Source organism: Lynx canadensis, chromosome B1 (genome assembly GCF_007474595.2).
Source record: "Lynx canadensis isolate LIC74 chromosome B1, mLynCan4.pri.v2, whole genome shotgun sequence".
NCBI lineage: Eukaryota > Metazoa > Chordata > Mammalia > Carnivora > Felidae > Lynx > Lynx canadensis.
Window position 1 is genome coordinate 53,120,482 of NC_044306.2, and position 11,679 is coordinate 53,132,160.

The window sequence follows — 11,679 nt, forward strand, 5'->3', positions numbered from 1 at the left end:
TTTCCTTCCCCCATGTGGAAACCTAGATCAGGCTAGAGTTGGGTATTTCACTTTCACCTGGTCACTCTGGCCCTGGTAAAACCTCAGTTGGTTAGGTTCTGGTGATATAGTTTCTTTTGAGGGCAGGCTTTGTTAAGAACAGATTGATCTGGGTATATTTCAAAATGACTACTCTCATCTCTTTCTGCTGGACCTATGAAAGGATTTTCTTCCTAATAATCATTGTAAAAACCTGTTAGCACTCCAGGAAGTAAAATTCATAGTAGTGTGAAAGCACCCCTAAGACTTTTTTTTCTTAATTTCTAGGTTTTAACTCTCGAATTTATATTAAGTTTCCTGAAATTTGTCAATTACCCTGGTACTTGTTCTCATGGATAATGCACGTGGGCTTCTGTTCTGGTAAGTTTTAATTCTCTGTATCCGCTTTTCTATCTCTCTAATTATGGGGGCTGTGGTTTGCTCTGTGACTTCAGTTCTCTGAGAGACGAAAGAAAGAGTTGTTGGCTTTCAGTTCATTCTGCTTTTCTCTTTCTGTGAAAATGGCAGTTATGGTTCTAAGCTCCTTACATGCTAAACCAGAAACCAGAAGAAAGTTTCCCAAACAGCTTTATTTTAGTAAAAAATATGTTTATTTATTTATTTTGAGAGAGAAAGAGATAGAGAGAGAGCATGAGCAGGGAAGGAGCAGAGAGAGAGGGATAGGGAAACCCACAAGTACGCTCTTGAGCTGTTAGTGCAGGAGCCTGATGTGGGGCTCCATCCCACAAACTGTGCAATAATGACCTGAGCTGAAGTTGGACACTTAACCAACTGGGTCACCCAGAAGCCCCAAGTCTAATATTGTTTTTAAAGAACTCTTCAGAAACCCAAGAAATATAATTTACATATGCACTTTTACAGTGGACTGATTGCTGAAATTTATATGAGCTGTTGCAATGAATTTATAGAATATATTTTAATGTATTTCTATCTACTATATGTAAAAGAATTAAAAGTTTAGGATTTTAGCAAGTATATGATAATGATTCACCTGTTTCACAAATAATGAGAGCACAGAGCTTATATGCTTGTCATGTTTATAGAAACCGGAGTATACAGTGAATAAAAAAATTCTTACTGTCCTGGAAAGGGGGTAGAAATGAAAGAACTAAGAGGAGTAAATTCCAAGCATACATCTTAAAGATGATGGTTTGCTGAAGGTTAATAAACTGTTTAAATTCTTTCTGTAATGGCAGATTCTGGCAAATATTTATAGTAAGGAAAATCAATTTTCCAATAATTAGCTTTAAATATGCTCAAATGTTGGAATGAAAATTCTGTTCACTGGCTGGACTAGGGAAGTCTGCTATAGAAAGTTTTTTCATCGTTTCCTGTTAGTCTGTATGTGTCTTTCAGCCTGGAGGGAGTCTCTTCTAGGCAGCATGGAGATGAATCTTTTTTTTTTTTTTAAATCAATGTAAACCTCTTATGTCTTTTGATTGGAGCATTTAATCCATTTACATTTTAAGTAATTATTATACTTAAATGTATTTACTGTCATTTTATTAATTGCTTTCTGGTTGTTTTGTAGTTCTCTGTTCCTTTCTTTTTCTCCTGCTCTTTTTCTTTGTGAATTGATGACTTTTTTAGTGTTATACTTGATTTCCTTTATTTTTTTGGATCTATTATAGGTTTTTGGTTTGTGATTACCACGAGGTTCATACAAAGCATCTTATGTATATAGAGGTCTATTTAAAGTGGATGGTTACTTAAGTTCAAATATATTCTAAAAGAACTACATTTTTACTCCCCATTCTATATTTTGTGTATATGATGTTACATTTGACATCTTTTATTTTGGGTGTCCCTTAGGTAATTATTGTAGATAATTGATTATTGATTACTAGTTTTGTCTTTTAATATTCATACTGGCTTTATAAATGGTTGGTTTACTGACTTTAGTATATATTTGCTTTTACCAGGGAATTTTTTTTCCATTCGTAATTTTCTTCTCATCATGGCCTTTTGCTTTCCACTTAAAGAAGACCTTTCAACATTTCTTATAAGTCTGATTTAGTGGTGATGGACTCCTTTAGTTTTTGCTTGCATTTGAAATTCTTTATCTCTCTTCCAGTTCTGAATTAAAATCTTTCCATGTGGAGAATTCTTGGCTGGAACTTTTTTCCTCCAGCACTTTTAATATGTTATGCCACTCTCTTCTGGCTTACAAAGTTTCTGCTGAAAAGTCTGCTTGTAGCCTTATGAGGTTTCCTCTGTATGTAATAAGTTGTTGCTACTTTTAAGATTCTTTCTTTCTATCTTTAACTTTTATCATTTTAATTATAATGTGTCTTGGTTTGGGTCTCTTTGGGTTCATCATATGTGTAACTTCCTGGGAATCTGTATGTTTGTTTTGTTCCTCAGATTACGGAAGTTTGCAGCCATTCTTTCTTCAAATAAGTTTTCTGGCCCTTTCTTTTTCCTATCTGGTTCTTTGTAATGCAAAAGTTATTACATTTGATGTCCCAAAGGTCCCTTAAGTTCTCTTTATTATTACTGTTGTTATTATTATTATTATTATTATTTTTTTTTCTTTTTGCTGCTCTGTCTGGATGAGTTCTATTGCTTGTCTTCTAGCTCTCTGATATGATTTTCAGCTTCACCCAGTCTGTTGTTGAACCCCTACTATATTTTTTAGTTCAGTTATTGTATTCTTCATCTCTATGACTTCTGTTTGGAACTTTGCTATATTTTTTATCTCTTTGTTGAGGATCCATTGTGTTTATCCATTCTTCTCCTGAGTCCATCACACATCATTATTATCATTACTTTGAATTCTTTACCAGGTAGATGTCTTATTTCTGTTTTATTAATGCTTTTTTTTTGATGTTTTATCTTGTTCTATCATTTGGAATGTATTTCTCTGTCTCCTCATTTTCCCTGGCTCTGTTTGTTTCTATTTATTGGTCAGATTAAGTACCTTTCCCAGTCCTGACAGAGCAGCCTTTTTTAGGAGATGTCACTTGGAGCCCAGGAATGCAATGTCCTCTGACTATTAGAGTTGGCGTGCTCAAAGGTTTTCTCCTATGTGGGCTGCACACACCTGTCTGCTGTTGTGGAGTGTGTATGTGGTAGAAGGGTGGGTGGGGCTGTGACCCATAGTTGCACTGTGGGATTGGGTAGGGCTGGTGTCAGCCTGACTGTGACACATGGCTGTGTTGGGATATGGAGGTGGGCTGAACCATTGCCTGACCCAGCTATGAGGCACATTTGTATTACAAAGATTGGTAGGGTTCTCAGCTGGTTATGCACACTGTCTCCCGAAAGTTAGAAGGAGAGTTTCAAAATGTCACATGCCAGTGCCAACCTTAGCAAGTTAGAATGAGGTCACAAATATGGCATCCATTAGTGTCTCCATCCCTGGGAAAGTTCTGGCAGGCAATTTAAAATTAATAAGTAGATTTTCTTCACATATGGTCTAGGGTCTTTTCACGTTGTTATTTTTGCCTTGGCTCCCAGGGTGAGCAAGTCTGCCATAAACCCTTTAAGAATGGGTTCATATTCCCTAGAGTTCAATGGTTTTCCTGGACATATTTCACATTGGTTTTTCAAAGCCTAGTATTTAGGGGGCTTGGGAAAAATCTAAGGGTTGTAGTCCCTGATGTGGAGCACACATCCCCTACTTCTCAGGAAAAGATTCCATATTTTTGAGATCTCCCAATTGTGGATCACCACACCCAGGGTGGGGCTTACTTGGCCAGATGATGTCCTGCCTTTCCTACCCATCTCAATGCTGTCCTTTTTGTCCTTTGTTGTGGATGCTCTGTTCAACCAGTTTCCTAGTCTTTTTCAGAGGAAATTATTCCATATATGGTTGTATATTTGTTGTATCTTTGAGATGGAGTAAATTCAGGATCTTCCTTTGCCACCATTTTGAACTAAACCTACATTTTTTATAGATGTTGTGAATGAGATAATTTTCTTTATTTCTTCTGCTGATATTTAGTTGTTGTGTATAGAAAAGCAACTGTTTTGTGTATTTTGATTTTTCTTTTTTTAATTTTAGAGAGAGAGAGTGGGGGAGAGGGGCAGAGGGAGAGAGAGAAAGAATCTCAAGCAGGCTCCATGCTGAGCATGGAGCTCAATGTGAGGCTCAATCCCACAACCCTGGGATCATGATCTGTGCCAAAATCAAGAGCTGGATGCTCAAACAACTGAGCCACCCAGGCACCCCTGTATGTTAATTTTATATCTTGAATCTTTACTGAATTTGTTGATTAATTCCAAAAGGTTTTGGCTGAGTAAGGATTTGCTATATGGTTATATCACCTGCAAATAATGACAATTTTACTTAACCATTTCAATTTGGATGCATTTCATTTCTTAGTCTTGCCTAATTATTTTAGTTAGGATTTTCAGAACTATGTTGAATAAGAATGGTGAGGTGGAAACTCTTGTCTTATTCCTGATCTTAGAGGAAAAGCTTTCAACCTTTTATAGTTGAGTATGATATTAGTTGTGGGTTTGTCATATGTGGTCCATATTATGGTCCTTCTATACAGAATTGGTTGAGGGTTTTTATCATTAATAGATGTACTTTGTTAGATGATTTTTCTGCATCTATTGAGAATATCATATGATTTTTGTCTTTCATTGTATTAATTTAGTGTATTATATGTATTGATTTGGATATGTTGAACCATATTTGCATTTTAGGAATAAATCCCACTTGATCATGGTGTAGCATACTTTTAATGTGTTGTTGAATTTAGTTTGCTAATATTTTGTAGAGAGTTTTTGCATCTATATTCATCAGGAATGTTAGACTGTGGTTTTGTTACTTTTTTGTAGTGTTTTTACCTGGCTTTGGTGTCAGGGTAAATCTGGCCAGATGAAATGAGCTTGGGAGTGTTCCCTCCTCTTCAATTTTTTGGACAGTTGAGAAGAATTGATGTTAAGTTTTCTTTAAATATTTGGTATAACTCACCAATGAAACCATTTGTTCCTAGGGTTCTTTGTGTGGAAGGTTTTTGATCACTCATTCAATTTTTTATTTATTATTGGTCTGTTCAGGTTTTCTATTTCTTCCTGATTCAGTTTTTGTCGGTTGTATATTTCTAGAAATTTATCCATTTTTTCTAGGTTATCCAACTTTTTGGCATATAATCATTCATAGTGAATGATCAATGATACAATTATGATCCAATGATTTCTGTGGTATCAGTTCCAATGTTTGCTCTTTCATTTTTTATTTTATTTATTTGAAACCCCTTTTTTTCCTCCTTAGGTAGTCTAGCTAAAGATTTGCACATTTTATATTTTCAGAAAAACAACTCCTCATTTCACTGATATTTTCTATTTTTTTTTCTGGTGTTTATTTTATTTCTTTCCACTTTAGTCTTTTTTATTTCCTTCCTTCAGCTGACTTTGGCCTTAGTTTGTTTTTCTTTTTAGTTCTTGGATATAGAGTGAGCTTGTTTACTTGAAGTATTTCTGTTTTCTTTTTTAAAAAAATCATTTTAAGGATAGTTTACATTTGTTTCAGGTGTACGAACAGTGATGCAACATCTCTATACATTGTGCTATGCTTGCCACAGGTGTAGCTACCATTTGTCACCGTACAATGCTGTTACAATATCTTTGACTATATTATCTATGCTGTGACTTTTATTAATGTGACTTACTCTTTCCATAACTGGAAACCTGTATCTCCCACTTTCCTTCACCCATTTTGTCCATCACCCCTCCCCACTACCATTCCCCTTCTCTCTGGAAACCATCAGTCTGTTCTCTGTATTTACAGAACTGATTCTACTTTTTGTTTACTAATTTGTCTTATTTTTTTAGATTCTACATATGAAAGAAATCATACGGTATTTGTCTTTCTCAGTCTGACTTATTTCACTTGGCATAATAATCTATAGGTCCATCCATGTTGTTACAAATAGCAAGATCTCGTCTTTTTTTTTTTAATAGCTGTGAAAATTTCGTGTGTGTGTGTGTGTGTTTGTGTGTATTTATATATATCTCATATCTTCTTTGTCCATTCATCTGTTGGTGGGCCCTTAGGTTGCTTCCATATTTTGGCTATTATAACTAATGTTGCAATAAACATAAGGTTCATATATCTTTTCAAATTAGGGTTTTCATTTTCCTTGGGTAAATACCCAGTAGTGAAATTACTAGATCATATAAGCAATCTATTTTTAAATAGAATTAAAACATACTGTTTTTCAAAGTGGCTGTACCAATTTACATTTCCAACAACAGTGTTATGAGGGTTTCTTTTTCCCCCATCCTTGCCAACACTTGTTATTTCCTATCTTTTTAGTTTAGGCTTTCTGACAGGTATAAGGTGATATCTCATTGTGGTTTTGATTTTCATTTCCCTGATGATTCATGCTCTTGAGCATCTTTTTCATGTGTCTGTTGGCCATTTGTGTGTTTTCTTTGGAAAAATGTCTATTCTGGTCTAATTTTTAACTAGATTATTTGTGGGTTTTGTGGCATTGAGTTGTGTAAGTTCTTTATATATTTTGCATGTTACCCCCTTATCAGGTACATCATTTGCAAATATCTTCTCCTTTTCAGTAGGTTGCCTTTTTTTTAATGTTTATTTATTTTTGAGAGAGCACAAGTGGGGGGGGGGTTTAGCAATTAGGGGAGAGAGGATCCAAAGTAGGCTCTGTGCTGACTGTAGCAAGCCTAATGTGGGGCTTGAACTCATGAACCATAAGATCATGACTTGAGCTAAAGTCAGATGCTCAACTGACTGAGCCACTCAGGTGCCCCCAGTAGGTTGCCTTTTTATTTTGTTGATGATTTCCCTCAGTATGCAAACCCTTTTTATTTTGATATAATCCCAATAGTTTGTTTTTACTTTTGCTTCCCTTGCTTTAGGAGACACACCTAGAAAAATGTTGCTATGGCTGGTGTCAAAGAAATTGCTGCCTGTGTTCTCTTCTAGGATTTTTATGGTTTCAGGTCTCACATTTAGGTCCTTAATCTATTTTGTGTTTATTTTTGTGTATGGTGTTAGACAGTGGTAGTTTCATTCTTTTGTGTGTAGTTGTCCAGTTTCCCCAGCAGCATTTATTTAAGAGACTGTCTTTTCTCTGTTGTGTATCCATGCCTCTTTTGTCATAAATTAAGTGACAATGTAACTGTGGGTTTCTTTCTGAGCTCTCTATTATGTTCTCTTGATCTATGTGTCTATTTTTGTACCAGTGCCATACTGTTTTGATTACTGCAGCTTTATAATATATCTTGAAATCTGGCACTGTGATATCTCAAACTTTATAGTTTTCTTTCTCAAGGTTGTTTTGGCTATTTGGGATTTTTGGTGGTTCTGTAGAAGTTTTAGAACTAGTTTTTCTAGTTCTGTGAAAAATGCTGTTGATATTTTGATAAGGATTGCACCGAATCTGTGGATTGTTTTAGGTAATATGGAAATTTTAACAATATTAATTCTCCCAATCCATGAGCATAGTCTATTTTTCCATTTGTTTATATCATCTTCAATTTGTTTCATCAATGTTTTATAGTTTTCAGAGTACAGATCTTTCACCTCCTTGGTTTAAGTTTATTCCTAGGTATTTTATACTTTTTTGTGGAATTGTAAATGAGGTTGATTTTTTTATTTGTCTTTCTGCTACTTTATTAAAGATTATATGTTAGGAATTTATCAATTTCTTCTAGGTTGTCTGATTTGTTGGCATATAATTTTTTATAGTATTCCTTTATAAGCTCATATGGAACCACAAAAGACTTTGCATAGCCAAAGAAACTTTGGGAAACAAAAACAAAGCTGGAGGCATTCCACTTCCTGATTTCAAAATATTACAAAGCTGCAGAAAGATTTAATTTTGCAAAGATGTCCGCCTTCCCAAAATTGACCTCTAGATTCACTGCAATCTTCATGAAAATTCTCACTGAATATGTGTGTGTACTTGAATACCTTATTCTTAAATTTATGTGGACATTCAAAGGGGCAAGAATATTCAAGACACTCCTTGAAAAAAATGTAGATATCTTTCTCTACCATATATGAAGACATTATATATTGTCATTAATTAGAATAGTATATTATTTGTACCAAGAAAGACAAATGGAACAGAGTAGGTAGCCTAGAATATATACTAGATTTATGACAAAAGGGCACTGTAAGTCATTGAGAAAAAAGTTTTCTCCAGAAAATTTTTGGGTCAATTAGCTACATATATAGTAAAAACAAATTTAAGAACAAATTTGACCCCAATTTCATGAAAATCAATACGAGGTGGAGATTTACAATCTAAATTTGACAGGCGAATAATAAAACTTTTGGAAGGTAAAGAAAAGCATTTTGAAGAGGATATTCAGAGAATATCTTTATGGCCTTTAGGTGAAAAAGGAACACAAAAAGCCCAAGGTAAAATGAAGTCTGATGAATTGGACTTACATTAATATTGAAAATCCCTTTTTATACAATAACATCATAAAGGGGGTAAAAAGGCAAGCCATAGAGCAGAATATATTTACAAAGCACATAATAAAGCATTTGCATCCAGAATTCATAGTGCAACCCTACAGATCACTGAGAAAATATCAAATAGCTCAATGAATAATGAACAAAATACTTGAAAGGTACTTTGAGAATTGATATTAAAATGGCCAAAAACCAAATGAAACTGTCTTCAATGTTATTACTAATATAGAAATTTAAATGTAAAGTAGACTCTGTTACTACCATGCATATACTTGAATGGTTATAACTTAACACCTTGATCATATAAACTTACTGGGGATGTGGAGCAATCAGCGCTGTTCTTTGCTGCTGAACATAGTGTGAATTCGCTCAACTACTTGGGAAACTCTTTGGCATTATTTGCTAAAGTTGAAGATATACATGTTCTGTGACAAAACTTTGATTCCTAGTTATATACCTGATAAATAGGTGTTCACATACACAACAAGAATCATTTAGGGATCAGCGTAATGCTGGCTTCATAGGATGAGTCTGGAGGTATTCCTTCCCTTCCTATTTTTTGGAACAGCTTGAGAAGGATAGGTGTTATCTCTGCTCTCAATGCCTGTCATAATTCCCCAGGGAAGCCATCTGGCCCTGGACTCTTATTTGTTGGGAGATTTTTGGTGACTGATTCAATTTCTTCACTAGTTATGGGTCTGTTCAAATTTTCTATTTCTTCCTGTTTGAGTTTTGGAAGTGTGTGGGTGCTTAGGAATCTGTCCATTTCTTCCAGGTTGTCCAGTTTGTTGGCATATAATTTTTCATAGTATTCCCTGCTAATTGCTTGTATTTCTGAGGGATTGGTTGTACACTCTTATGTGGATCCTGAGAAACTTAACAGAAGATCATGGGGGAGGGGAAGGGGAAAAGAAAAGTTACAGAGAGGGAAGGAGACAAACCATAAGAGACTCTTAAAACCTGAGAATAAACTGAGGGTTGATGGGGGGTGGGAGGGAGGGGAAAGTGGGTGATGGGCATTGAGGAGGGCACCTGTAGGGATGAGCACTGGGTGTTGTCTGGAAACCAATTTGACAATAAATTTCATATTAAAAAAATAAAGTTCTTAGGCAAGTGATGTTAATTGTAATGCATAGTCCCGTGCTCATTGTGGGGCTTCTGTTTAAAAACTAAAATAAAATGGGGCCTATGGGATAAAAAAAAAGAATCATTTATCAAGAATTCATAGTAGTGATAGTATTTATAGCAGTCAAATCCTGGAAACAATCTAAATGTTCATCAATGGTAAAATGAATAAATTGTGGCATATTACTCTGAACACTATATAGGAATGTGTCATATACAGCAACATAGTTGAATTCATACATGTCATATGGAGTAAAGTAAGCCAGATACAAAATGTACATACATACTTTCATTTATATCAATTTTAAAGCAAGGTGACAAAACTAAACAATAGTGTATCGATATATGCGCTTAGGTGCCATAATCCTAATATATGTTCTTGTGGCCAGAGTCCTAATGTTTGGTTGTCTACCATTTTTCTAGATATCCTAGGCATAAATCTGTATTAAGTGTAAGCCAATGATGGTGTTCTCTATTTCTCTGCCAGCAATTAGTTTGGGGGTGTGTATGTAACCCATTTCTGGGGAACGTGAGAGAAAGTGTTCCTTGTTGGTATGAGAAGAAATGCTTTCCTTTTACTCTAGTGTAACGTGGTGGGTCCGGATATGATCTCTAGAACAGTGGCAGCTATCTTGAGGCCATGGGAAAAGCTAGTTAAGGATAAATCTGACACTCTTCAAACACGTGATGGTATAGATGATCTGCTGCATTAGCCAATTTCAGAATTGTCTGACCTTCAGGTTTCTTGTGTGTAATAATATATTTTCTTTATTGTTTAAGCCAATTGAATTTGAGTTGTTTGTAGATGGAACCTGGAAACCCACTGGCACAGCAAGCATTTCCAGTAAAATATTAAAAAAAACCCCACAGAATGGGAGAGAAGAGTTGCAAACCTATATGTGATAAACGTTTAGTGTCCAGAATATATAAAGAACTGGCAACGCAACAATAAAAGACAACCTAATTAAAAAATGAGTAAAGAATTTGAATAGAAGCTTTTACAGAGAAGATATATAAATGGCCAATAAAACATGAAAAGATAAAACAGAATAAACTGAGGGTTGATGGTGGGTGGGAGGGAGGGGAAAGTGGGTGATGGGCATTGAGGAGGGTACCTTTTGGGATGAGCACTGGGTGTTGTATGGAAACCAATTTGACAATAAATTTCATAAAAAAAGGATGATAAACATCATTAAATTGCGAATTAAATGCAAATTAAAACTACAATGAGATATTGCTACAGCAGCTAAGATAATGATAATAAAAAAGATGGACAATAGCAAATGTTGGTGAAGATGTGGAGAAATTGGCTTTTTATGCATAGCTGGTGGGATTGTAAAATGAAGCAAGCAGCTGTGGAAAATTGTTTGATAACTTCTCTGAAAGTTAAACATAGTTATTGTATAGCACAGTAATTCTATCCCAAGTTGTATACCCTAGAGATGTGAAAATATATCCACACAAAAATTTGGATGTAAGTGTGCACAGCAGCATCATTCATCATAGCTCCAAAGCAGATGCAACCCAAATGTCCAGTAACTGATGAATAGATGAATAAAAGGTAGTGGATCCATGCAATAGACTTCCATTCATCACTTGAAAGAAATAAGGCATTGATGCATGCTACAACATGGATGAACTCTGAAAAACGTGCTAAGGGAAAGAAAAAGACTCTAAGGGTCACATATTGTATGACTACATTAAACCAGGTAAACTAATAGAGACAGAAAATAGATTAGCAGCTTCCAGGGTCTGAGGAGAGGGGAGGATGGGTAATGGCTGCTAGTGAACATGGAGTTCCTTTTTGGGGTGTTGAAATGTTCTAGAATTAGTGGTGATGGTTGTACAACTTTATGAATACGTAGAAAACCACTGAAATTGTAGGCTTCAAAAGAGTGTGTTGTATCTCATGAAAAATACATAATAAACAAGAACAATGAGGGAAATCTTGAATTGTTAGCTATTAAAATGTGCTCTAAGGCAATGTGTGCCTCAGAAAAGATAGATAAGTCAATAGATAATAATGTAAATCCCAGTTGTAAATCCAATAATTAATATATTTTTATTATGTAGTATTAGTGGATTTAAAAATTAACTTGGGAAGGTTA